The following is a 5,993-nucleotide window of genomic DNA, read 5'->3' as shown; positions in this document are numbered from 1 at the left end:
TGTAAATTATCTATGTATGACTACAAAATACATATTTTTGTTAACATGAAATTAAAAAATGTATATTTTCTTACTTTAATTTAAATTTATTTTATTATCTGATGTTCTTTATGCAAACTGTAGAAAAAAGTTAACTTTTTCACTTTGTATAATGGTTAAAATCACTTATTGATGTAATAATCATATAAAATATATGTGAATTACTACCTGCATTGATAGTGACTTATCCTTCCATTTGTGTGTCCTTTAACTTTATTTTAATAGTGTGATATCTGTTGTTCAATTGTTTCACACATAGCACCCTATAACTGACAACTTGTTATTTATTTAATAGGTGGATTGGATATCAATATACTCATTTCTACATTAAATAATGTCACATACATTTCAAATTACAAATGGTAATGTGTAATAGGACCATCAATATAAAAAAGAGATTATACAGCAGAATTAATATTAAGCAAGAAAACCTCTTACGTACACTAAAAGTTGGAGGTATTTCAAAACTGATGAGTATATATTTAAATATGTTAAGTGCTAAATAAACTATTTTTTTCTAGTCCTTTGGAACTTACAAATTATCACAATAGCTATTGACAGTTAGCAAGGAAATGGTATGTTGTGTCACATCGCATTTCTCAAATGTTGCTCAGTGTCTGTATCTATTGCTCATGTTACCAGTTTCTTTTGGCACCTAATAAATAGCAGCACGTTACTCATACTTCTTCTGTAGCTCAGTATATTTTAAGCAGTACTTGTAGCATGCTAAGAAAATGTCCAGAGATGAGAAAAATATTAGTTAATTCATTTTTTAACTGAGTCAACAGTACAATAAAGAAGGTCCTCTTATAAAACCAAGATATAGAAGTCATTCAGCCTCGACATAAAACATTAGCAGGAGTCACACCTATTTCTAAATGGTAAAATTTTGCGTGAATTACAAAAAGCCTTGTTGCCCACATGTATTAAAATTTCCTCCATTGGTAGGCAAGCAATAGCAGTAATTTGTTCTGGTGTATATAGTTTGAAATACATTAGAATAACTTTGCCACATCATGAGAAGTCATCACATTATCTTAGGCAAGGGCTGAAACATCTCAGCATAGAACTGGTCTGACCAGATTAAAATACATGGCAGTGCCCCACATGTGATATTTTTGAATAAGATGGTCCAGACTTAGTTCGTCAAATGCTAAGTATCATATCTGGTAACAAGTTTCTTACAGCAAACTCAATCAGGTGCCAGGTTTTGAGCTTCCTCCCAGTTTATGTGCATGCACTGAAGACACTTTACTAAAGTTTGTTACCAGGTGTTATGAGGTCTTCCTTTACTTTTTTGTCCATTCATTGGTTTCCACAAAAGTGTTGATTTGGGATAGATGGTCCAGTAGATGCACAAAAAAAAAGAACTCATCAATTAAGGGGACCTGGATTCCAAGAGCACTCAAAAAGTGGAATTTTTAATTGAATAATATTCTGTGGTTCTTCATTATTCTAAAAATATATACTTTGTGTATACTGCCTCATCAGTTTTATCTAAATGTGTTTTTAAAGCAGATGTAGTGCTTCCATAATAAATACCTAGCTGTCGCAATACTGGGAAACACAAAACCTTAGCTAAAATGATTTGTTTTTTATTACTATTATTTTGGCACCAATATTTCAACATAAACTTATTTTTGTAATATCCTTGAAGAATGTATCCACTGTACTGCAAGCAGAGGAAAATTTTTACATTAAAAAATGCAAAATCCAAATGAAATTTTCAATACTTGCATTTGAAAGTGTTTGCCAAAAACTGTTTTTGTATGTATGTCAGCTTTTTGGATTGGGATGGTGAGTGCCATAATATTTTTTAATGATGGAGTAACAAGCATATTAAAAACGAAAAGCAGACTAGGCATCAAGAGCAGGGACAACACAAGGGCTTCTACAAGGCAACAAGCAATATGTCACTAAACCTGAAGAAGCTATTGAAAGAATGACAGAGGAAACCAGATTTGCCACCGGTTTATCCTTCCCCATCAGGGAGTGGGCCAGCTGTGAAAGCAGCCATGGCATTTACCATCTGTGCTACAATCATTGCATAACTTTTTATATTGGTATGACTACCAACCAGCTGTCCACAAGGACGAATGGCCACTGCCAAACTGTCGCCAAGAGCAAAGTAGATCACTCTGTCCTACAACATGCAGCTGGACATAACACACTTGATTTCAATAGCTACTTCACTATCCAAGCCATCTGGATCCTTCCCTACACCACCAGCTTTTCTGAAATGCACAGATGAGAGTTATTCTTACAAAACATTCTCCGCTCCCATAATCATCCAGGTCTCAACCTACAGTAGCTTACTGTTCACACACCTTCCATGCAACAGTTTCCATCCCCTCAGTCCTATCACCTCCTCCTCATTCTCATCTCCCATCCTGTTTATTTGCAACCCTGGGTCAATGCATCTACCAGTCTTTCCCCACTCATCTCCTTTTCTGCTCCTTTTTTTTTCGCAACTCCCTGCCCCATGACCTCCTGACACTGTGATTGTTAGCAGTCTAGTCTCTGCACACTCCCAGCAGAGAGCATTTGCCTCTCTGCCCACCTGTCCATTACTGACCCACACCCTCCAGATTGCAGCTTGCATCCCATATGATAGTTACAGTCCAGCCTGAGATGCTGCTGGAATTGGCAACCATGTGTGAGTAATGTGTGCTTGCTTGCATGTGCCAATGGTGTGGGTCTCTCTTTTACTGATGAAAGCTGCAGCCAAAGGCCTAATGTACGTAAGTGTCTTTTTATTGTGCCTGTTTGCAACATGACATGTCTTCTTTATGGTAAGTAGCAATCTGTCTTTTCCTACATTGTTGATATTCCTACCTGGATTCAACACTGGATTAAATGTTTTAAACTGGAGTATGTTCTTAGATTATTAGGAGGAAGAACTGACTTTTAAAAAACATTTTTAAATATACAAAACAAGAAAATTGTAAATATTTTGTTTTATTCTTTTAACAAGTTAATAATTAAAATAATAAAATTTTGTTGACCTTTTATTTTGAATATTGTGAAATTACAAGGTTAGTTCAGAAAACTCTGGAACTTTGTCCACAAAATTTTTCTACACTTACCTTTTACTTATTGTCCATGGTCTCCTTTGAAATAGTCTCCCCCACAGACAATACACTGCTCCCATTGCTGTTTCCACTTCCAGAGCAGTCTTGGTACATCTCTTACTGGATTGTGCGAAGTGCTGTCTTCGAATTTTCTTTTATCTCATCTCATTGTAAGTATTCATCTTTCAAATGGGGTTCTCAACTTTGGAAATAAAAAATGTTCACAGGGGCCAGATCTGGAGAGTATGGAGGATGAGGAAGCACAGTGATTTCATTTTTGTTCAATATTCACACACCTACAGGGATGAATGTGAGGGTGCGATATTGTGATGCAAGAGCCATGAATTGTCTAACCACATTTCGAGCTGTTTCCTTCTCACATTTTCTTGAAGGCATCACAATGCATCCAGATAGTACCATCAATTAACAGTTTATCAGTTTGTCCCCATGGCATGAATTCATGACTGATTAATTCTTCATAGTCAAAGAAAACTATCAGCATGGCTTTGACATTTGACCTTACCAAATGAGTTTTTTGGTCTCCTAGAACCTTTTCCAACCCATTGTGAATACTGAACCTTGGTCTCAAAATCATAACCACAGATCCATGTCTCATCATTATTTATGATTCTTTTAAGGAACATCTCATTCTCATTTGCTCTTCACAGATTGTGAGGCAAAGTTCTTTCTTGTCTCGACTCATGAGTTGTGGAACAAACTTGGTAGCAACATGATGCATTGCAAGATGCTGTGTAAGGGTGCCATGACATGTTGCAACCACAATGTTACATTCTTCTGCAATCTCTTGGACAGTCAGTTTTTGTTTTTTTTTTGTTTTTTTGGCATGGACAATTTTATTGGTGTCCCAGACATGAGAACCATCAGTAGGCATCAAAGGACGTCCTGGATGAGTGTCACCTTCAACTTAAGTCTGGTCATTTTTAAATCATGTGAACCATTTGTAACAATGCATATGGCTTAAGCACATATCACTGCAAGCTTCCTGTATCATTTGGTGTCTTTCTGTAAAGGCTTTCTTGAGTTTCACACAAAGTGTAATGCAGGCTTGTTGCTCCTCTAACTCCGCCACCTCGAAATTCACAACTGTGTGACACAACATTGTACTAAATACAGCTCTGAACAATAACTAACAGGCATACTCAACAAATGAAACTTTTGGCAGTTACACATTAAAGCAAGCATGTGCAGGGATGCCAACTGCGTTTTGCTCCAACACACCATTGGCACAAAATTATGACTGTCTCAGAATATTTCGGATAGATCTTGTACAGTATATCTAAAACAGAAATTAGACATAATTCAGTCTTTAAGATAAAAATCAATTCTCACTCCAATAAAAATTCCACTGTGTTATTAAAGATTTTTTATTATTATATTTCAAAATATCATTAAAAAATACAGACCATGATCCAGGACTCTTAATACAGATACAATATCACACCATTTTGAAAGGAACACCATTTAGTACAGGTTCCACTTGAATGAAATTTTATTCACATATATACTGCCTGTAGACTGTACTACAGACAGAAAATTTAAACATGAAAGAGCTGTTCCTAGCTTTCAGAACTATCAGCTCCTTCCTCAGGGAGGAGAGATGAATGCCTTGTGACACATCACTTTGACCCAGGTGTGAGAGAGACCCACTTGTTCTGAGGATGAGAAGACATAAAGATTCTGTTCCTCACAACAGGCTGAACTCACACACTTGGTACTATGTGACCTGCCCCAAGTCATCTACCTCTCCTTGCTTTGGAAGGAACTAGTAGTTCTAAAAGAGAGGGACAGTATTTTATATTTTCAAATACATATGTCAGAAAGAATAGAATTTCATGTTCTGCCACAAGTACTGGCCGAACATTTTGTTGCTTTGCAATGTTATATTTTTTTCAAATGTAGACAGTGTATGATCATAGATAAAAGGTCTTACAACTAGTTACAGATTGTAAAATAAAAGAAAGACAACTACTCACCTTCGGAAAACTGTTGTGTGGCACATAGGCACATGTAACAGAATACAGTAAATTTCAACCTCTGTCTCTCACACAAAAGCACACAACATTGGCCACACCAACACAGATTATTAATTTACAGTTGCTTGGCTGAAGGATGTGGGTGTGTAGTAGGAAAGGATACATGAGGCAAAGAGGTAGTAATGAAATAGTGCAAGGTAGGGGTTGGAAAGATTGATGAATCATTAGGCGCGTGAAAAGATGAAATTAATTCTGATGTGATAGACCATATAAGATATGTAGGCGTGGGGCATGGGTGGAAAGTGGAGACAGAGAAGGAGACATGGTGAGGAGGAGGTGCAGAAAGGGGGGAGAGAGAGAGGGAGAAGATGAGACAGGGAGAATGCCCACATGGTATGGTAAGGGAAGGGGGATGGGATGGAGGAAGAGTAGTGAGAGAAGGCAGAACACAATCTGTATGAGAAAAGACTGGTGTGGACAGTGACAAAACAACAAAGAAAAAGGTCAGGTGAGACAATGACAAACAAGTGCACAGTAGTAATTGCTGCGTAGCTGACACACAACATGGCTCCTTTCAGACATGGCCCAGTCTTTTATAGGGTAGGGAATGCCTGCAATTAGACTGTGGTGGGAGCTAGTGGTTGTATGGGACAGGCCTTGCACTTGAGTCATCCACAAGGAAATGACCCGCGAGGTATAAGATCGGAATAGAGATGACAAGGATATTATGTAAGTCGGGTGAGTGGCAGAACTCTACTTCAGGTGATTTGGAGAGGACTTTGAATACAATATCCATCACCTCAGGGCATGATAGGAGGTAGTTGAAGTCCTGGTGAAGTAGGTGTCACACTTGTCAAGGCCAAGGTGATACTGGTTGATGAGAGAAGAG

This window comes from Schistocerca gregaria, chromosome 6 (assembly GCF_023897955.1).
Source record: "Schistocerca gregaria isolate iqSchGreg1 chromosome 6, iqSchGreg1.2, whole genome shotgun sequence".
Classification (NCBI taxonomy): Eukaryota; Metazoa; Arthropoda; class Insecta; order Orthoptera; family Acrididae; genus Schistocerca; species Schistocerca gregaria.
Note: the sequence above shows the minus strand (reverse complement) of the source record.